This window comes from Mus caroli, unplaced genomic scaffold, assembly GCF_978045245.1.
Source record: "Mus caroli unplaced genomic scaffold, Mus_caroli_1 scaffold_11, whole genome shotgun sequence".
NCBI lineage: Eukaryota > Metazoa > Chordata > Mammalia > Rodentia > Muridae > Mus > Mus caroli.
This window is the reverse complement of record NW_028227266.1, coordinates 76,757,846-76,780,185: the sequence shown is the minus strand read 5'-3', so window position 1 is coordinate 76,780,185 and position 22,340 is coordinate 76,757,846. Positions and strand designations below refer to the sequence as shown.

The window sequence follows — 22,340 nt, the reverse complement described above, 5'->3', positions numbered from 1 at the left end:
ACCATTCCAAAGAGCCTGCTTGGGATTTCCACATCCATGAAGTCTGCTGTCATATGGTCCAGCATTGTCCTTGTCCTGACCTAACGTATAGAGGACTCAGACTTCCCTTGTGGACTCCCAGGGACCATCATCTGCCTCCTCCTCCTCCTCTGATTGGCTCTATGATTCCCCCTTTCTCCCCATTTATAAATGCCAAGTGTTCTAAAGACTCAGTTCTTGAACTTCTTTCTGAATGTAAGCCCCATCCTCTGATGAGTTCCTTTGTCTCTTGAATATCAGTTGGCGCCACAATTCCCAGATTCATTTCTTGAGCTCAAACTTCTTTCTTCTCCGACCTACGTGACTTGACTTGTCACTACTCACATCTCCACGTGCTTCTTTAGCTGATGCTAGAACCGACACCTCCTAACCCTCTGCTTTGCCCACCATCATGCTGCAGTCAGGGGCAGCCTTGTCACATCTAATCCCAGGGGAAATCTTGTCAGCTCCACCTGCAGAACAGCCCCTGCACCTGTGCACCTGTAGGACTTCACCCGGATCCTACTAGAATCCAGCATCTAGCTTGATCTTACAAAAGCCAGAGCAATCGAGTTTGCTCAGGATGCACTCTATCCTACACTTCCGCCAGAAAAGAAGCCTAATTTCTCAGAAAGCCATTCAAGATCTTTTCAGGGTCATCCAATAAAAAGATAACGTGACCTCCCCTCCCTTGTTGCCATATCTTACATTTCTTAGAAGCTGTAATTACAATGTCAGAAGCAATAGGTGAAATCTGGCTTTAATGATGGAGGAAGAGGTTTCCAGAACTACTGTGCTAAGAAGTAACCATCAAATTACCCTGTGAAGAGAAACCAGAGACCACGGTGAATCGATGAATCATTGATACATAGAGATCAAGTAATAGGTGGTTTTCAAAAGAAGAGAGAAATAAGTGAAATGAGTTTTAGTAGTATGATTTTAAGGTCTTAAAGTTTTTGTTATTTATTTATTTATTTAGTGTGCATGGGCTAGCCTGGCCTCTCTTCACTGGGTGGTCTGCAATACTCAATTCATGAGTGCACTTAGTCCAACATAGTGACACCTGTGTTCTTTGCACACTGATGGGAGCACGGGCCCCACGTGTTCAACTTGTATTTCTGGATCAGGTAGTGTGGCAGTTTGAGCGGATGCAGCAGGGGTGAGAACTCTGGCATGACTTCCCTGGGTGACTCCCGTCCAGTTGCTGGTGACCCATCTTACACCTTCAGATGGCCGACGAGGGAAAAGGCAAGAATACACTTTAACCCCATACCTCACAAACACTCTTGTCGCCACATGAAACCCGTACAAATAAAAACACATTCTCTGCTTGCATTTATTCAGCCCTTTCAAATGCCGTCAGTCTGGACCAGCCACACTTCCAGATAGTTGGAGTCACATCTGGCTAGAGGTCTCCATGTTGTGTGGCGGGTCTGGAACCCACAGTCTTCTGTTCATCTCTTAGGTTGCACCTCCCACTGCCCCCAACCTTGCTCACTGCTCTAACCTCAGGCTTCAACTGAGGAATAACACAGCCTGGTCCCTTGCTCTGCATGGCCCTCTCATGGATGCCCCACAACTAGAAGTCATCTTCCCCTGTCCCCTGCCTATTCACATGACCCACTACCACTTAGATGGCAGCCATGGCATTTCCCACCTGACCCTGAAGGTTCTCTCTGTCATTCACCTCCTCCCCTCCCTCCACACTTATCCCCTCTGAAAGACCTGATCTTCTCTCGCGCATCCTCTGCTCTGGCAGCGATATGGTCCTAAAACCTACAACACTGCCCGGTACACAGCAGACCCTGTTCCCCTCCCCGCTCCTCCATGAACACTTCAAGAGCGAATGGATTCATGAGGAAGCCAGTCCATCTTCCCAGAGGGTTTTCAGGTCTGGGCTTGGAGCCAAGGTCTCACATAGCAGGGCAGCAGCAGTGGCCTTGAAGTGGTGACATAGGAGCTACTCAGTCTGCTGTCAATCACTTTGAGGAAGGGGACAGCTAGAGTCAAGTCAGAAGGCGTCTGCTAAGTGTCCAGTGTATCCAGAGGGCTGCGTAGACAGAGCTGTCACGAGGACATAGCTGCTTAAAGGTTGGGGGTTTGTCAAGAAGGACACTGAGGAGGATTACAGGGAAAAGAGGGACAACAGCATGATAAAAGCCCAGCTCAAGGACCAGATGTCATGGTGGAGTCTCTGAAGGGAGTAAATAGGGCCCAATGACAGAAGTGGGTCCCTTTATATACGCGTGAGCATGGGACTCATTCCACAGCTGTGGGAAAAGATTACATTTTGTGATGTGAAGCTGTCGTTTACATTTTTATTTATTTGCATGTGTTTGTGTGTTTGTGTGTGTATATATACATGTGTGAGTACAGATACACATGGAGGCCAGAGGATAACTCTTGGGATGTGGCTCTCTCCTGCCACCTTGTGGGATCCAGAGATTTAAAAAGTGACCCACTGTGTCACTTACCACCGGTTCAAGGATCCGGTAAGACCAAGAATGGCCACTGAGCTGAGGAATGATGTCAGTCACTGTTAACTTGGACCCGAGCAGAAGAGGCATTACAGGCATGCATTGACATGTCCAGCAAGATGGTGGACTTCACTGTAGAGGAGAGTACTGTCTGGTGGTGATGACGGTCGAGGAGGAAAGTTTCGGGTTTTCCTCTTCTTCTTTTCTCTTCCTGCTCCCAGCCCCAGTTGTGGCTGCTACCTTCTTCACCATCACCCCTATCGTTCCCCTAAAAATCAGATAAATCCAAGTAGTCTGATGCGCGAGTGGGAGCAACTTTATAGGACAAAAGGTGATGATGCAGGACAAGGTAAAAGATAAGATGATATCCTTGAATAGGGGTGCTGGAGGCTTGAAGTATGGAGAAACTGTGGCAGAGGGCAGCAGGACTTCCCTAAAGGGTCACAGAGATTTGGAACATGTGGGTCATATGGCTTCTGTACCACCACGTGACATAAGGCTAAAGCAGTCATAGACAGTGCGTGCATGACTGAGTGCTAATGAAGGATTATGAGGGACCAGCAAGATGGCATAGTGGTCAGAGGTGCTCATACACAGACCTAACAACCTGCCTTAAATTATTTTGCTGACACTCTACACCTTAACTTTCCTTACATCCCACTCTCTCTGGGTTTTTCTCCTGCCTGCTGAATGCTTCCTCTTAGTCGCCTTTCCTTGCTCCCTTTCCCCTCTCTGAGAGCTGGAGAACACTCGGGACATTTTCTCTTGGCTGACTCTTGCCCTCTCCTCTGCTGGGTCCTTTTTCCAAACAGCTTTTGAACCCAGCTCTCTCGGTGATGAGTCCCGGTCTATACCCCTGTCTTCCTCAGTGTTACTATTGCTGTGGTGAAGCACCAGGACCAAAAGCAACATGAGGAGGAGAGGGTTTATATGGTTTACCTATCCTGAATCCACCGAGGGAAGCCAAGGCAGGAATTCCATCTGAGCAGGAACCTGGAGGCAGGAGCGGATGCAGAGGTTATGGAGGGATGCTACTTTCTGGCTTGTTCCTCATGGCTTGCTCAAGACTTCTTTCTTATAAGAACCCAGGACCGCCAGCCCATGTGGTTCCCACTCAAAATGGGAAGAGCCCTTCAACATTAGTCATTAATTAAGAAAATGCCTATAGGCTGCCTTATAGCCCGTCTAATGGAGGCATTTTCTCAACTGAGGATCCTCTTCCCAGACAATTATAGAACTGTCCAGCACAACTTCTATCTCTGTTCCTCTACAGAGGTTCCTAATTCATTGTCCAGCTGCTCTTTGGGCCTCTCCTCATCTAGTAATCAACACAAACCCAACATTCCAGGAGAGCGAAGCCCAGATCTTGATTACTACACTGCCTGCCCTCTTGGACAACCTCTTCTCTGTCTGCTAAAAGAACCACGTCCCTCCCTGGACGAGTATATTTTATCAGGAGACTCTTCACTAGATCCCCTAGGGTGTAGAGGGTCTGAAGGTCTGTCTGGAAGGGTGAGAAGTTATGGACTAGAAGACAGGTTGGAGAAGTGGCTTGGGAGTGAAGAGCCCTGACTGCTCTTACGGAGGACTCAAATTTGGTTTCTAGTACCCAAGTTGTTTTAAAGATGGAGAGAGTTCTAAGAATTAGATAATGTGCAGGACACAGTCATCCCAGAATGGGTTCACATTAGAGGATGTTTTTGGAGGGGAAAGAACAAGGTAGGAAGGTTGAGTAGAACAAAGGGGCAGACGAGGGAAGCCTGGGGGAACTGCTCTCTAAAGAAAGGACTCTATTGCCAAAGTGTAGAAGGTCTGGATATGTGATATGTTATCTATGTTGTTATCTATCTATCTATCTATCTATCTATCTATCTATCTATCTATCTGGTGCTGAACATGAGTTGAACCTCACCCACACTCCGCATGTCTTCTACAGGGCACATCTCTGACTCCCAATGAAACTTCTTACCTACTTAGTACCTACTTTCTTGGGGCAAGAAAACCATATGCAGCTCATAACTGCAAAGTGTGACCTGATTCAACAAAAAATTCTTTGTGGACACTGAAACTTGAATGTCACATATTTTCTGTGTGTCCTGAAATAGCCTTACTTTTGAGTTTGGCAGCGGTTTGAAAAATGTAAATATTATCCTAACACAAGAGCTGGCAACAGATTTTCTTTGTCACTGTGGGAACTTCCTATAGACAGTTCTGGATCACTTGTCCCTTCCTGGGCTCTGTACCACACACAGTTACCGCAGTTCACGCTTCACACCGCTTTCCTTTCTGTCTATTTGCACAAGCGGCTAGAGCCTTGGTACGATTTGACAAATGGACCCTCATTGTGGATGCTGCAGGATGGAAAATATTGGTCCGCTGTGGGTTTGGGAGCAGGTTGACCAGTAGGCATCCCCATCTGGTCCAGGGTCAGGCAGGAACAGAAGTGGGGTCTCTCCTGGCTGACCCAGTCCCTGTGGGGGAAACTGGAGCATGGTGCGTCTGTGCTGGCGGTGGCTAGCACGCTTGACTCAGGAGAGGTCAATATGGAAGTTCCACTGAGTCCAAGTGGGGACCTGTGAGCACCCAGTCTCCGTCAGCAGCACCCAGTCTCCGTCAGCAGCGCCCAGTCTCGGTCAGCAGCGCCCAGTCTCGGTCAGCAGTGCCCAGTCTCGGTCAGCAGCGCCCAGTCTCGGTCAGCAGCACCCAGTCTCGGTCAGCAGCACCCAGTCTCCGTCAGCAGCACCCAGTCTCGGTCAGCAGCGCCCAGTCTCCGTCAGCAGCACCCAGTCTCCGTCAGCAGCACCCAGTCTCCGTCAGCAGCGCCCAGTCTCCGTCAGCAGCACCCAGTCTCCGTCAGCAGCACCCAGTCTCCGTCAGCAGCACCCAGTCTCCGTCAGCAGCGCCCAGTCTCCGTCAGCAGCACCCAGTCTCCGTCAGCAGCGCCCAGTCTCCGTCAGCAGCGCCCAGTCTCGGTCAGCAGCGCCCAGTCTCGGTCAGCAGTGCCCAGTCTCGGTCAGCAGCGCCCAGTCTTGGTCAGCAGCACCCAGTCTCGGTCAGCAGCACCCAGTCTCCGTCAGCAGCACCCAGTCTCCGTCAGCAGCACCCAGTCTCCGTCAGCAGCGCCCAAGGCTTCTGGATCCAGACCCTGGTTGGTGGGGTGGTTACACGGAGGACGTTGTCTCTCTTGGGAAGGCCACACACCTAAAATGGAGGTTGTGACACAGAGGTGGAGGACTCAGGTCTGACCTTACGTCCTGGTGATGGGATGTGAAATTCTCATCGATTAAACTTTTAAATGGTCTCCTAGGGTTATTTCTGTACTAAAACTGTCTTGCGGCACGGGGTGGAGCAGGCCTGTAACCTGGGACTCAAGAGGTAGATGATTGTTGCAAGTTCCAGGCCACATTAGTCTACACGATGAGTCCCAGGCCAGTCAGGGCTACAGAAAGAGGATCTGTCTCGAATAAAACAAAATAAAAGATAATCAAATAGAAATCCTAAGTATACCTTTAAAATATAGTAAAAGCAGAGATCCACGTACCTCTGTTCTCCATCGGGACTCTAGTGGAAAACACTCATTCCATATTGGCAATCCTAGTTCCCCTCTTCCACCTCAGCTTCCAGAGACCAGAGCCTCTTTTAAGCTCCCTGGAGGCAGGCCCCTTTCTTCCCAGGTCTCTTTCCTGTCAGGTCTCTTCTCTGAACAATTTCTCCAGCAACCATCTACTTCTTACCCAGTCCCACCTCATCCCATTCAAGCTGCAGACATTACTGCATAAATGCTCTCTTATAGCTTCCCCCTGGCTGGCTCGTCGTCTCTCAAATAGCAGCTATAAAAACCCCTTTAAATGGAAACCAGGTTAAAGGCCTCCATCTTCTTCACTTGGAGCAAAGTTTCACTAAAGCAGTGGGGTCTAAACCTCCTTGCGCTGCCACCCTTTAGTATAGCTCCTCGTGTAGCGGTGACCCCCACCCTTTAGTACAGCTCCTCGTGTAGCGGTGACCGACCCCCAGCCATAAAATTATTCTCATTGCTACTTTGTAACAGTGATGTTTGCAACTGTTGTGAATCACAGTATAAATATCTAAGATTGGACCTTTGGGGGGGGGGTCGAGACCCACAGGTTGAGAACCATTTGATCTAATGGCTTCGGCAGCTCTACTTGATCCTGCCAATGCCCTCTACACTTGTCATCTTCGACCCTATCTCTGGCCATGCTCTATTTCAGTAGCGCTCACTGGCTTGCACTCTGCCTAGAGACTCAAACAGGCCTGTCATGTCCCGAGCCTTTGGGCTGGTTGTTCCCTTCACCTAAGAATGCTTTTCCTTAGACAGCTGATAGCTGGGTGGTTCACCTTTAGACTGCTATCCTGTCTCCCTTCCATGACCTTCCTTAGTCTCCTGATTCCTCGACCTTGTGTGATTGGCATTGCTCTGCCAGTGCCTGACAAACTGAATCCAGTTTGCTGACCAATCAGTGTAATACGAAGGTGACTTTGATAAGCCAATGTTTATGCCTGTCTGTTCATCTTCACCTTTGAATTTCCACCTCATTTCCAGTAGCTGACCGTCTGTTCGCTCCATGTTGCCTATCGGTCATCAACCCTTAGAAAGCCAGACTCACACACATCATATTATTAATAAGTTGAAAACTGAAACTGGGGCTCCAGGTATACATGGGAAGATAAGAATTTGTTATTTGCTAATCAATTAGTTTTAGCAGATGCACTTTGATCTGCAAAGGACAACTCAACAAGGGGACTATGCTCCAGGGTGAAATAAACAGGCCATGGTTAGGTAACTGCCCTAAATTTGATGGGTGACCTGAAGAGTTCAGGGTCCCAGCCTCTTGGGGGAAGATGACACAGTTTGCTAAACTGGAAATCTGAAGAGAATTCTCACAGGCTAGGGTGCTAGCAGGGAAGGGCTTAGTTGCCCATTAACCTATGCAGTGTGTTTTCCCATCAATCTTACCAGATTGCAAGCAAGTCTTACCACTTGCTGTTCCTCTCCTTTGGTAAAATTGGATGCTATAGCAAAATTCAAAGAGCTCTAGCCTGCTTTGTCCTAGAACAGACTGTCCTGGTTAAACCAGTGTTGAGATTTCAGAATGAAGGCTGTCTTTCCAAGGGCAGATGATACAAAAGGGCAGGGAGGACCCAGCTCAGGAATACTACTGCAGCAGAGGTGCACAACAGAGACACACCAAGGAAAGAGGACAACTGAACTTCATGGTCACAGGCTTTCCCGCCTGCGCTGAAGGGTCCTTCCCTCTCTCCACCCAAACTGTAATCCTTTCTTAGCTTTGGGCTTCCTTCTAGTTGTGAAATGTCAAGGTGATTTCATTTTGGGTCTTTGATGTTGTTTTGCCTTTTTTGTTTGTTTGTTTGTTTGTTTGTTTTTTGAGACAAGGTTGTACCTTGTCATCCAGGTTGGCCTTTGAACTCATGGCAATTCTCTTGCCTTAGCCATCCCAGCACTGAGATGAGAGAGAGAGGTGGGAGTCATCACCATCAGTTGCAAAGTCAGACTTATTAAGATATAATTTATTGGGCTGAAGAGATGGCTTAGTGAGTCACAGGGCTTGCTCTGCAGGCACAAGGACCTGAGGGCCCAATACCCATGCACAAAGCAGTACCTTTTGGCCACCCAGGTGCTTTGAGGGTCAGAGACAAGAGGATCACTGGGGTTTGCTGGTCCTCAGCCTAGATCCAGGTTCAGTGAGATACTCTCTTTCTAAAGAATAAGGCAGAGGGGCTGGTGAGATGGCTCAGTGGGTAAGAGCACCCGACTGCTCTTCCGAAGGTCCAGAGTTCAAATCCCAGCAACCACATGGTGGCTCACAACCATCCGCAACGAGATCTGGCGCCCTCTTCTGGAGTGTCTGAAGACAGCTACAGTGTACTTAACATATAATAAATAAATAAATCTATAAAAAAAAAAAAAGAATAAGGCAGAAAAAGATAGAGCAGAATAGCCTGTATTCTCCTTGGTTCCCCTGAGCATGCATGCACGCACACACATGTTTATAAACTACATATACAAAAATATGATTCACATAGTGAAAGCCAAGTCATCTCTCTAGCCCTCTTGTTTTTTGAGACAAGGTCTTACTATGTATTCCAAGTTAACCTTAGATTTACTATGAAGCCCAAGTTGACCTCAGATTTACTATGTAGCCCAGGGTGGTTTCAAACTCAAGGCATTCCTCCTGCTTCTGCTTCCTGGGTACTAAGACACTAGGTCTGGCAATACTCTACATTTTGGAAAATATGTGTGATTGTGTGCATGAGTGTGTGTGTGTGTGTGTGTAGGCTGCACCTTTACCAATGGCCTTCCATGGCCTCTAACAGTACCAAGCCTCAGCTGCTCTTCATGAGGCCTTCATGCCTTCAAAACCAGTACCACCTGGGTGACTCTTACACATTACCAAGTCCAGTTGCAGCACAAGGTACAACCTGGTCTATCTCTGGATCACAGCTTCTTTGTGCTCTCAGAAAACACACCACAGTGATGCTGGTCTCTTCTCAATCACCACTAAGTTCTTAGCTCCAGCTAACCAGCATCAATTGTCCCTGTAGTCCCTTCTATTTTTCACTCTAAAGCCAGAGCCACATGGCTGAAGCTACTGTGTTCTGCTGCTTTCTGGGGCTGGAACATGAATCTCCATATTATCTTACCAGCTTTCTGTTTTCTGACTCCCTCTCTGCCTAAGCTTGGCTTTCCTTGGATCTTGCTCTGTAGATTGACCTTGATCTCAGAGATCTGCATGGCTCTGTCTCCTGTAATGCTAGGATTAAAGGTGTTACCATCGTGCCTAGATTTAAGCTTTTCCTTCATCTTGAACCTGCTTTGTCCCAGGCTGGCTTTGGACTCAGAGATCTGTTTGGCTTTGTCTCCTGGGATTAAAGGTGTGTACCACAATGCCTGGATGTAAATTTAGCTGGGTACGATCTTGCCCCAACGTGCCTTAATCTGTTATCTCTTAGAACAGAGGATTCAGTTCCATTTCACTTCCTGGGGCCCCTTTGGTACTTGAACCATATGTTTTATATTTTTCCTTTCTAAGCTTGCTACACTTGTTCAAAACACTCTTCATGAGACTTAATCAGAGAACAAAGTCTGTGCTGGGCTCTTTTGAGATTTCCTTTGTTAATGCAACTAATAGAATCTCTTTACCTCAGTCTCAGGTAGATTCTCTTCAGACAAGGCCGAAAAGCAGCCACATTCTTCACCAAAACACCACACAAACAGTCTCTAGACCACATTCTGAAATTTGTCTCCACGGAAACCTGTTGGGCCAGGTCAGCACAATTCAAATCACTTACAGCAACAAAGTCATCCATATTCCTTTTAGGATAGCCCATTAAGCCCCACTTAAAGCATTCCATTGCTCTCCAAATCCAAAGTCCCAAACAAAAGCATGGTCAGGCCTATCACAGCCACACCCCAGTCCCTGAGTTAGGGTTTTACTGCTGTGAAAAGACACCATGACCAAGGCAACTCTTATAAGGACAACATTTAATTGGGGCTGGCCTACAGGTTCAGAGGTTCAGTCCATTATCATCAAGGCAAGAACATGGCAGCATCCAGGCAGGCATTGGTGCAGGAGGAGCTGAGAGTTCTCCATCTTCATCTCAAGGCTGATAGCAGAATACTGGCTTCCAGGCAGCTTGGATAAGGGTGTTTGTTTGTTTGTTTGTTTGTTTTTGAAAGGTTCTAAATTTTATTACTGGACAAACACCCCAATTTAGACACGAGCAAGCCTCCAGGTTAAAAATGTCGAAATCTATCTGGTATACTGATCAATGAGCATGGTTCAGTATAAACCTTCAGTCTTGCCATTGTGTGACTCCTTACAGACTCAGCTTCGTTCTCCTCCAGCGTCTTCTCTTAGAGCTGTACCTGATTTCGTTACCAGTTTTCATCCAGATCCACTGAGGAATAGGATGATTTTGCTTTTAGGAATCGCTTGATTCTGAAAATCTTATGAGAAAACATGGCGAGAAGCCGAATCAGGCATAGTGCTCATGATGGTGGAGGAAAGGAGAAGAGTAGGATGAGCCTTATAGCCCACAGTGACACATCTACTCCAACAGGGCCACACTTACTAATAGTGCCACTCCCTGGGTCAACCATATATCACAATCATCATGATCATCATCATCACCATCATCATCTTATGCTCACAGGCAACAGGTAGGGAAAAATCTTAGACACAGCAATCAACTGGTTAAAAAAAAAGACTTTATTAGGGGTGAGGAAGCACACATACACATACATGAGAGAGACAGACAGGGAGACAGAGACAGACAGACAGACAGATAGACACACATACACACACACAGATACCCTGTAAAGCAGAGAAGGAAACTCAAGAACCCCAAGTATAGTTTTATTTTAAGGGTTTTCAGGGAATCTTCTTCCCCTAATTTAGTGTTAGCTACTTTGAACACAGCATATCCTGGTCTAGCCTTGACCATGGTACGCTGGTCCTCCTGGAGGGACAGGGAAGAAGGCCAGTAGCTGCAGAATAAGTGACCAGACTTTGTCCTAAGTTGCCAAGGCCTTGTTTCAGGTCAGGAGGGTAAAAAAGCTGGAAGTGTGCCACCACGTAATTTTCCATCTTTGTCATCTAGCTAGCCTCTCCGATCTGCCTACCAGACATCCTGGTCCCTCATTAAGGAAGCCAGACACCTGGTGGACAAGCAGCCTTATGGGAAATAGGGGAACTTTAGAGAAAGAATGAATGGTCCCAGAGTGTTAGGGACCAGAGATAGACCCAACAGAAGCCCATGGAGGTTCTAAAGCAACTGTACCAAAGTGGAGACTCTGGGAAGGAAGCAAACGTACATTGTTGTATTAAGAGATAATTATTCCCCCATCTCCTTAGCATGGCTTAAATGTGAACCCACCTTCTTGAGGGGTAGGCCCTTGGTCATGTGACTGATGGCACAGCTGGATTAGCTCTTAAGGGAGGAGACAACAGCCCGTTTCTATCCAAAGAAGGATTCCGTTCCCCTTCTTTATTGTAACACAGGTACTAGATACATGTGATAGTCACAGGGCAGCCTCAGATGGCAGTCCTCAATGTCTCTCATTGTCTTACAACTTTGACATGTAGTTCAAGCTAGCTGACGGGTGAGCTTTCAGAGATGTGTCTGTCTCCGGGTTCCATCCTACCTTTGCTGGGATTACAGGTGAGCGTCATCAAACCTTGCTCTTGGTGTAGCTTCTGGAGATTTGAACTCAGGTACTTGAGCTTGCCAGGCAAGTGCTTTACTAATTGAGTCATCTCCCCAGTCTGGAATATATATCTGGAATATATATATACATATATATATATATATACACACACACACACACATATATATATATATATATATATATAAAATCTGGAATATATATATGTATATATGTGTATATATAATTTTATATATAATGCATATGTAATATATGTTGCATATATGTATGTATACACACATGCATGTATGTATATATGTATAGATACTCATTTGTTAATATTTTAGGTGTATGGGTGTTTTGCCTGCATGTATGCCTGTGTACCACCATGCATGCCTGGTACCCACAGAGACCAGAAGAGGGGTTTAGATGCCCTGGAACTGGAGTTGAGGTTGTGAGCCTCCATGTAGTTGCTAGGAGTCAAACTTATTACCAAGTGCTCTCAACTGTTGAGCCATCTCTCTAGACCTTTCAAAATATTTTTATTAGTTCTTTGGAAATTTCAGTCAGTGTATTTTGATCATGTTCACTCCCCCTAACTCCTCTCAGATCCACCACCATCATTTTCCTGCATTTTAAAAGTGAGTTTAGCGGCCCGAGAAGTATAGCTTAATGGTGAAGCCGAGGCTGTAATTCTGTCATTACTATAGGACAGAGGCAGAGCCCTACTCTATCCCACAGTAGCTTGAAGGTCCCCTTTTGCCTCAGGGGTCTCCATTTATGTAAAACTCAGATTCTGTGGCCTCTACAAAGAAAGAATTTCATGGTGAACTAATATAAATCAGAGGTGGAGATTTAGTCTAGGGCATTTTCACATGTTAGAAAAGGTCGCCTTGGGAAAGAAAGAGACATGGTCCAACAGGTTTCAGCTGCTCCGGTAGAAGTGCCAGGCAGGTTTCCTTATGATGGACTTCCACTGGCATTCAAGCTATGTCTAAGGTATCTAAAAACCACCACCCTTTAACACTGTTCAGAATGTCGCTTCCAATGAGGGCTGAGAGTAAGGATTCCCTCTGTGAGCCAAGTTGAATGGTGGATGTGAGGGGGTACCGTTTAGATTCAGGGATAAGGGAATTGGTAGAAACTCAAGATTACCTCATTTGGGCCCTAAGTAAGCACAATGTTACTTGCTGTCCTTAATCTCTTTTGGAAAATTTGTGTTGACTCTGTGAGCAATTTGGACTTCATCCGTGGAACCTGAAGCTTACTGCCTTTCGCAGAAAAAGAAGCAAACAAGCAAAAAAACAAAACAAAACAAAACAAAACTAAGAAACAACTAAAACAAAACAACTCACCACTACCACCAACAAAAACCAGACCAGATTAGCGGCTCTTCCCTCATCCAGGCCACTGTAATTCCCATCTGTCCTGCCTTAGTACTTCAGAACTACCACCAACCTTGACAAACACACACACACACACACACACGCACACACACACACACACACACACCTTTTCATCTTCTCTTCGAATTTCTCTTCTGTAGCTAAATTATGGCCTCTGTATGACTTCATTAAAGAGCAAGTGGACTAGAGAGCTGAGACTTATTGCACTAAAGTAACAGTGGCCCAGACTGTATCTTCAGCCACCCTGATGCAGTCCAGGAGACTAACAGTTGCCTGCTGTACACCAGACCCTCCAGCAAACGGCAGTATTAAACCGGGATTAAAAGACGATGATAAGGGCTAGGTGTGCCTGAGGGGCAGAGCCCTCGCCTGCCACTTACTAGGTCAGAGCGCTCCTCCTCACCCACATAAAAAGAAACAAATAGATGAAACTAAATGCCGTTTTACTTGTGGCAAATAGTTTTCCATTCTCTGAGGTCATATAAGTTCCTTTTCCAGGGGAGAAGAGAATGGTAAGTTTCACATGCTTTCTCTCATATGCTGAATCTAGATTTAGACACACATACACACACAAGCGCACACACACACATGCGCAAACACACGACATGTTCACTCTCACACATACTTCCACACACATGACACATTCATTCATGCAAACATTCACATTCTCCCTTACACAAACACACACACAAGACGGACACACACACACACACACACACACACACACACACACGGCAATTTTGGAGAAAGAAGGAAGCCGAAGGGGTGCAGATAGTAAGTCAACTAAGAGGACATATGTGCATAATGATGTCATCAAGAAACCCATACATTTTTGCTTTGCTTTTTTTTTTTTTTAAAGATGTCCCTAAAGCCAGGCACAGTGTCACATGACTGTAATCTCAGCACTGGGGAGGCAGAAGAATTGTGATTTCGATGCCAGCCTGGGCTACATAGCAAAACCCTATCTAAAAAACAAAAATCAAAACCAAACCCTCACTAATACAAGAGAAATGAGATGGATTTTTGTTTTTGTTTTTGGTTTTGGTTTTTGGTTTTTTGAGACAGGGTTTCTCTGTGTAACCCTGGCTGTCCTGGAACTCACTCTGTAGACCAGGCTGGCCTCGAACTCAGATATCCGCCTGCCTCTGCCTCCCGAGTGCTGAGATTAAAGGCGTGTACCACCACGCCCGGCTGAGATGGATTTTTAATATCATAAGCTCAAGTCAAACTTTCTGAGTAGTGTAATCTCTAACACAATGCTTTTGCCTGAAGGCCTTGTCGCCATATTTGAAACTCCTGCCTCCTGAGAGTACAGAGGAGGGAGGGAGTGAGTGGGCTGAAGGACAAGGAAGAAAAAGGAGGCAGGGGTCTGGGTAACACAGCTTGTGCGGAGGCTGAGGCACAGGTCCAAGTCTTAAGTTAGTTACTGAGTTTTTCACTGGCTCTGAACCTGACCACCATCTTATCATAGAAAGCACTCCAAGTGGCCACCTTGCTCACAACCAAAACAGCCCGTGTTAGCCTCTACCCCATAGCCTTACAGCTTCTGATCTCCCGTCAAATAAATTATCTCATTTGCTGTCTTTTCTGAAGAATTTTCAAAAAGAAAAAAAAAAAAAAAACCAAACCACTAACAATGCATTCATTAGTTGTCTGAACCACATTTCAATTATCTCCCAATCATATGCAGCTAATGTCTATGGCCTTGGTAAATGGAAACATATTAATACACAGAACTTGTGAATGACAAACAGCCTGTCGTGGTGGGAAACATGGTGAGATGGCTTGCTGACAGTGGTGCTTGCTACGGAGGCTGCCACTCTGAGTTTGATCCCCGAGTCCCTACATGTGGAAGGAAGGAATCAATTTGTGCAAATTGTCTTTTGATCTTTATATGCAGACCTACACATGAATAAATGTTTTTAATGTTAACGGAATTTTTTAAAAAATGTTTTGATAACAGTGAGTGGTGCTCTGGATGGTCTAAATACCCGTGACAGTCCTCAAGGGGTAAGGTGGACATCGGCTCCTAACGTGCACCTACGTTCCATGTTGTATAACCGCAACCTAGAATGAGGAGGGGAAGTTGAAAAGAACAGAAAGCCCTTGCTGAGCAGGTAATCTGGACGTGATTTATTGTGAGAGGGAACAACACTGGCGAGTGATGGTTTGGGCAATTATGAGAAGCTTTGAATGTCATAGCCATGGCTGGCTGTTGTGAACTCCTGAAAGGGTCACTTTCATTTCCAGATGCCCTGACCTGGACCATCTCTGATCTGGCAAACTGGGGACTCATCAGGATATCCAGTGATGTGGTGGTGGGGTAGAGGGGGAAAGTCACTGTCAGAAGTTTTCAGAACAGCCCTAGGGCAGAAAAGCTAATCACACCACGTCGAACATAAAGCTGTAAGGAGAAATAAAAGCATTCTTGATCCTACAGACTGAACTCTGTCTCCCACCCCAACCCATTAGCCAAATGTAAACCTTATTACGTCAGAGCGGTCCTCAGCCTTATCTGTGGTTTCAGTTCCCTGCTTAAATATGCTCTGAAATTGTTCAGTGGAAAGTTCTGAGCATAACTGGTGCCTGTGCTGTAAACTATATTTTATTCTGAGCAGTATGATGAAATCTGTGTCCTGCCCTGCCCTGCATGGGGTATGAATCACTCCTGCTTCCTGTACACCCGGCTGTGTACACTCTGTGCCCATCAGTCAGCTGGCAGCACCGCCACAGCATCATGGTGCCTCTGTCTGGGTCTGGTGTCCACCTCAGCTTCAAGCATCCACCGAGGCCTTAGAGCCTACCCTTGGGTGAGAGTGGTCAGTAGAAAGGAGCCCCAGACCTTTTAGACAGCAAAGTAACTTAGAGTCAGCCTGCAAGTCGCTTCAGTGGGCTGTCACAGGTCCTCGGGACACTGTGACAGATGATATCTCTGGATCTTAATGGGCCAGCCAGGAGGGTCCAGGAGGCAGAAGCACAGTGGTGCCAAAGCCAAAGAGTCTGAGAGACAGAAAGAGGCCACTGCAGCTAGAACATGGGAGATTGGCTCTTAATTTTCCCTTCATGCTTGAGTCTCAGCCAAATATCAGCGGGAGAAGACTCCCCCACCACAGAAGCAAAGCACCCCCACCTCCAGCAAGCCACTTTCCTTCACGGTCTGTCTTCACAGCTCATAATACCTAAGAAGGTTTTAGTGTGTGTGTTCACTGGAAAGTGCATCCATCCACCACCGATGGTCTAGGCCAGGAAGGTAGAGTCCAGAGCTTGCTAAAGGTTTGGATGTTACCTAACACCCATGGAGGCTGCTGACCGGCAAGTGACTGGTTATACCTTTCTCTTGTTAGGATAGAATACAAGAAACTCTAGAGTTTATGGGCCAAGAGGCTTATTTAACACATAGTTCGGGAGGGTGGAAATCCCAGGCTGGTCAGCCACACGTGTCAAGAGCCTCATGTTCAGTTTTAATAGGTGGAAAAACAAGACCCGTGACATAGAGGACAAAGAGCGAGGGTCAGCCTGACCTTACAACAACCTGCTGTCATGGTAACTGACTCGGCCCAACAGAGGCATTCATTCCCGCATGGGGAGTGGGATGCCAGAGGAGGCTTTTCTTCCCTCGGACTGTTTGCCTGAGGTGTGGGGTGGTCGGGTTGGGGTGTGGAGAGCAGGAGAGAAGGCAGAGCCTGCAGCTGGGAGCAATTGCACTGAGGTGGAACGAAATTCCCTGTATAAGGAAGAAACCACAAGCTTATCTCTTTGGCAAGAAAAGCCTGAGAGATTTCTGCCACACTCAAGGATCAGACTGCTCCTTTCTGAAAATGTGAGGTCACTGGCTTAGACCTGGAGACCAAAGAAACCCCCAGACAAGGCTGTGGATTTCAGCGGCTGAGCAGCTATGGGGAGAGATATAGGCCTGAAGGACTTGTGGAAAAGGTGACCCAGCCTGCAGAAGAGTCTACGCAGACCTAAGTTGCTGGCAAATGACCTCATCTTGCCAGAGTAGAAGAGTTTGTTTATTTTAATTTTATTTGTAAAATCAATAATAATAAAGAGTGTTTTGCCTGCATGCATGTCTGTGTACCACTTATATGCCCAAGGAGTCACTGAATTCTCTGGAAATGAAGTTTTAGACAGTTGTGAGCCACCATGTGACTTCTGGGAATCAAATCTGGGTCTTTTTGCAAGAGCAGTCAGTGCTTTTAAATGCTGAGCTGTCTCTCCAGCCTGGTATATAACACATTAAATAAGGTTTCTTTCCTGTGGCTGGACCAGCAGAGGAGCTATGAGCTCCCAGAGAAGGAAACAGTAAGACACATAAGTATTTTAAGCTTGTTTTTTTTTTTAAAGATTTATTTATTTATTATATGTGAGTACACTGTAGCTGTCTTAAGACACACCAGAAGAGGGCATCAGATCTCGTTACGGATGGTTGTGAGCCACCATGTGGTTGCTGGGATTTGAACTCTGGACCTTTGGAAGAGCACTCGGGTGCTCTTACCCACTGAGCCATCTCACCAGCCCTAAGCTTGTTTTTCAAGCCTGCACAAGAGCTACATTTGGGGAGGAAACTGAGACACCATTGAGGGAATCTGGCTGTTGAAGCTAAAGTGTCCTTTCTCTGGGCCTGTCAGAGAGAAGGCCTGGCCTGCAGGACCTGCCACTGTCAACCGCCCAAAAGATTAAATATTTAAGGCACTTTGGAGAGAGAAGTTGCCTATGCTTTGAAAAGATAAGTCTAAATCTAGCACCTTAGACCACCCCTACATGCTATCTTCCATGAGAGCCCACATTGATGCCCATGACCTGTGCTGCCACCAAGGGCCATGATCAAGTTCAGAGAGCTATGTGGATGCCCATGGTCTGTGTTCCTGTAGGAGGCCATCTTGATGTCTGTAGTCCATGTTATCATCAAAAGTCACGTGGATGCCCTTGGTCTGTTCAACCGCCAGGGGCCATGTTGGTGTCCATGGCCTGTGCCCACATCATGATGGTGTTTGTGGTCCGGGCTATGGCTAAGGAGATGTTGATGTCCTTGTTCTGTGCTATCACTGAAGACCATGCTGAGGTCCTTGGTCCGTGCTGACACTAGAGGCCATGTGGATATTCACGATTCGTGCTGTCACCCGATTCCACACAGAAGTCCATGGTCCATGTGCTGCTGCTGATAAAGGACAAAGAGGCTTCTCTTGCAGGACTATTGATGTCTGCAGACTCACATTTGAGAAGGAGAGGCATAGACAGCTTCTGTGACAGCCTATCCCACCCCCACTAGCACTCCCATCCTCAGAAAAGAAAGAGTCTAGACAGGAAGCCATTAAAAGCAACTCTTAAAAAATGCTGAAGTGTAGCTCTTCATAGCTGAGAGCTTATGATGGGGGTGGGGTGGGGAGGGACTCAGTTTAGTGGAAATTTGACCACGTTCCAGTGAGTATATGGGCAACACAAATGGACTTGGTATTATTTTCTCTCTTCTTTTTTCTTCTGGGAGGAGGTTACAAGGATGGGAGGGTTGTCCTGGGAGGACTGGGAAGTGAGTGGGATTGGGATGCACTAGGTAAAATTCCTAAATAATCAATAAAAATATTATGTTGGGGAGCAAAAGAACCATACAAGATCCTCCCCACTAGATATTTTGGAAGCATACACCCGGTGCCTACATGAGTTAACCTATTATGCTGTAGAGTATTAAAAGTTATCCTTCCAAAAATAAGAACAAAGAAAAAAGATTAAGTCAGGCTGGAGAGATGGCTAAGCAGTTATGAGCACTGACTGCTCTTCTAGAGGTCCTGAGTTCAATTCCCAGCAACCACATGGTGGCTCACAACCATCTGTAATGGAATCTGATGCCCTCTTCTGGTGTGTCTGAAGATAGCTATAGTGGTACTCATATCCAAAAATAAATAAATAATTCTTTAAAAAGAAAAATAAACAACAAGAATACTAAAGGCGAGGGAGTAGTAATTACTACTGATCTCAAAGCAGGTTATTAAGGCTGGACTATAATCACTTCTGAGGATTTCCCATTGCTAATTCAGATATCCCGTTATTACCAGACACCCGATGTTCCAGTCCCTTGATGCAGTGTGCCCCCCCTTCTGCTGCAGAACACAAACCACAGAGAGAGAAGCAGGACAAATGGTCCGTCCTGGTTTCAGCCATGTGAATATTCCCTGCAAATGGAGGAAGACTAGAAAGGAACGTAGACAAATTAAAACCATTTGCGTTGAGACTGTAGGTTTCTATGCATTTTTAAAAGTCTAAATGAATCTTTTTATTTAAATGGAAGGTCAGAAAGGTTGTGTTGTTTTGAAACAGGGAATCACGTAGGCCAGACAAAGATGCCTTTCTTGTTGTGTTCAGGAGGGCTGTGAAAACTGACCAGTGAGTGGGGTTAGGTCATATGAGAAGAGTTCTTTATGCTGCTTCTACAATTCAGGGGATGCTGTCACAGCATGCTCTCTCAGACACTCAGGAACTCAGCAGTGAAGGCCACAAGGACAGCTAAGTGGCCTTTGAGTCAGAGGGAAAGCCATTCACAGAAGGCATGGCTGCAGTTCCTGTGAAAATAGAAGAAACAAACAGGCTGGGCAGTGGTGGCGCACGCCTTTAATCCCAGCACTCGGGAGGCAGAGGCAGGTGGATTTCTGAGTTCGAGGCCACCCTGGTCTACAAAGTGAGTTCCAGGACAGTCAGGGCTATACAGAAAAACCCTGTCTCAGAAAACAAAAACAAAACAAAACAAAAAACAGAAGAAACAAACAGTACAGAACCAAAGAACAAAGGGGAGTTCCAGTTCAACACATACATGTGTGTGTGTGTGCTCGTGTGCGTGTGTGTGTGTGCTTGTGTGCGTGTGTGGTGTGTGTGTGGTGTGTGTGTATGTGTGCATGGGTGTGTGCGTTTCGGTGTGTGTGGTGCGTGTGCGTGCGTGGGTGTGTGGATGCATACAGGCACACAGGTGCACATGCACCCCCCATACAATGTCCTAAGACCAAACCTCTTAATTCGTGAGCTAACGTATGAGTAAATGACTTGAAAGCAAAGACGGTCAGTGTTGAGACCACACCCCAAGTTGTGTCTTTTTAACTTCATTCTTATTTTTGTCTTTTGAGGAAGGAGCTAAGGCAGACCAGGCTGACTCCTGATCCCCACCCCTACTCCCGTCTCCCAAATGATGGGATTGTATGTGTGCCCTGCTGTATTCCCCTCTCTCATGTTAAATAAGGTCTTTTGTTTTCATGTGGTTGGTTTCAGTATTTTTGAGATCAGGTGTCCTTAAACCTAGCTAACCCTTGTACTTCGTAGATGCGGCCTATGAACCCTGATCCTTGGTCTCTGCCTCCCATCACATCTAGGTTCAAGATGTGCTTGAAACAGATATTCCTCACGGTCTGGAAGAACAAAAGCCTTGTAACCCAGAGGAAATATAGAGATCGAACTAATGAATAAAAGCAATAAGTTACTCTGAAGATGGATCTAAGGGGCCACCCATGTGCATAGCGACTGCTTGATGTAAGACTCAGTCAACATACTGGCATAACATCCTCAGCCGACTGTGAAAAACACCTACGGAAGCCAGGCATTTGAGCTTCAACCCCAAATCCTGATCACGCTGGGGACAGGTCTTTCCAGACAGTCAAGAGTCATAGGCTGTCACTCACAGGTGGCTTGGAGACCTCCCATCTAGTCACAAAGAAAAGGGAACAGAAGTTTAAAGTAAAGGTTTATTTCACAATGGCATGAGGTCAGAAGGGTAATGATGCAGTCCTGGGAAGGCATAATTTAAACCTGAAAGAGGTATTTTCAGATAGAAATGAGGGAGCCAGGTCGTAGGAAAGCACATAGTGGCCAGGAGCAGGAAGCGGGTAACCAGCTTTTAATCTCATGTTGAGTCATGTTGGAGGGAGCAAGTGGGCAAATGCTGCTTTTACGGAGCTGGAGATAGTGGCAACAAAAGGGTTCTGAATATATCATTTTAGTGGGAGAAATAAACATTTATCTAAGAAAAACTGCTATTTTATATTCACAGAGTACTAAAGAAATAAAAAAAAATTGTAAAGAAACTAGAAAGTAACCAATTGCATAATAAGAATTGCAGAAAATGATCAATGCGGGGCTGAGCCCAGCTCTCAGTGGGACTTACTGCCTCCCCAGAGTGCCCTCCTGTGTGGACCTGAGCATGGAGACCTTAGAATCAAGGCCGAGTGTGCTGCTTGCGGAGCTCCTACAGCTTTCTCAAGAACTTCAGAGCCTGGTTTCTGTCTCTCTCTCTCTGACAGAGACTAGTTAGGATCCCATTCAGGATCCTAAAGTGCTGAGGACAGGAAGAGAAGAAAGGAGGGAAAAAGGAAAGAAAGGCTCCACCGTGTGACCTACGATGCTGGGTGGCAATGTTGGTAGCAAGCTTTTGAAAGAGATGAATCTGAGTCGGGCACTCATCTGAACAAAGGGCACAGAAAACCGAAGGGAAGCGCACAAGCTACCGGACATACGGGCTTTTTCCAGTCTCCTCCATCCTCTCAAAGCCGGTGACATTACAAATGACAATGGCTCAGAAAAGGAAGGCTGTCAACAAAGACTACATCTCTTCTACATCTTTGCCATCGGCAGTCAGAGCTGCCCATGAAGCCCTGTGGAGCTGCCCGTGAAGACCCGTGGAGCTGCCACTTCCCTTTGTGGCCCCAAACTTGTCTGACGCGTGTCCTTTGGCATCCTCTGTTCTTTTTCCCTTTACGGAGCTAGCCCCGGTTTAGGATTGTTCCGGGCTTTGGATGACAATGGCAGCTGCAGAGGGCAAAGGAGTCAAGCTAACGAGCGCTCCAATCCTGCTTCTTGCAGACGGCTTCAGTTTTGGAGAAGGCATTATTTTTAGAATTCCTACTGGCTTTCACCCCGTGCCCGGAATGATTAACTCTTAGCTGTCTCCTTCAAGTTTAACTCGCTGCTCCTCCAGTTGCTCCCGAGGAAGCAAGGCCTCCTTTCCACCCAAAGACTGAAATAAAAAATAAATTCCAACCCCCTACCTTCCACCCACCCCTCTCAAATTAATCTTCCCCGTGATCCTCCAGCTTATTAGAGGCAGTAGCACCATGACAAATAGTTTGTCTAGAAGTTGAACTCAGAGTGCCATAGCAGCTGAGCATACAATCTACTCGGTACTGTCAGACCCAAACCTTAAATACGGTTTAAAGCCCACTTTAACTCTTTTGGGTGTTTAAAATGGGTGACTTGGTTGACTCTCCAGGTGACGGAAGT

General features: G+C 46.4%; 1 pseudogene; it reads right to left on the bottom strand.

The window, feature by feature from the left end:
* Positions 1 to 10,350: 10,350 nt before the first annotated feature.
* Positions 10,351 to 10,497, bottom strand: LOC110302607 (large ribosomal subunit protein eL39-like; annotated as a pseudogene).
* Positions 10,498 to 22,340: the final 11,843 nt, after the last annotated feature.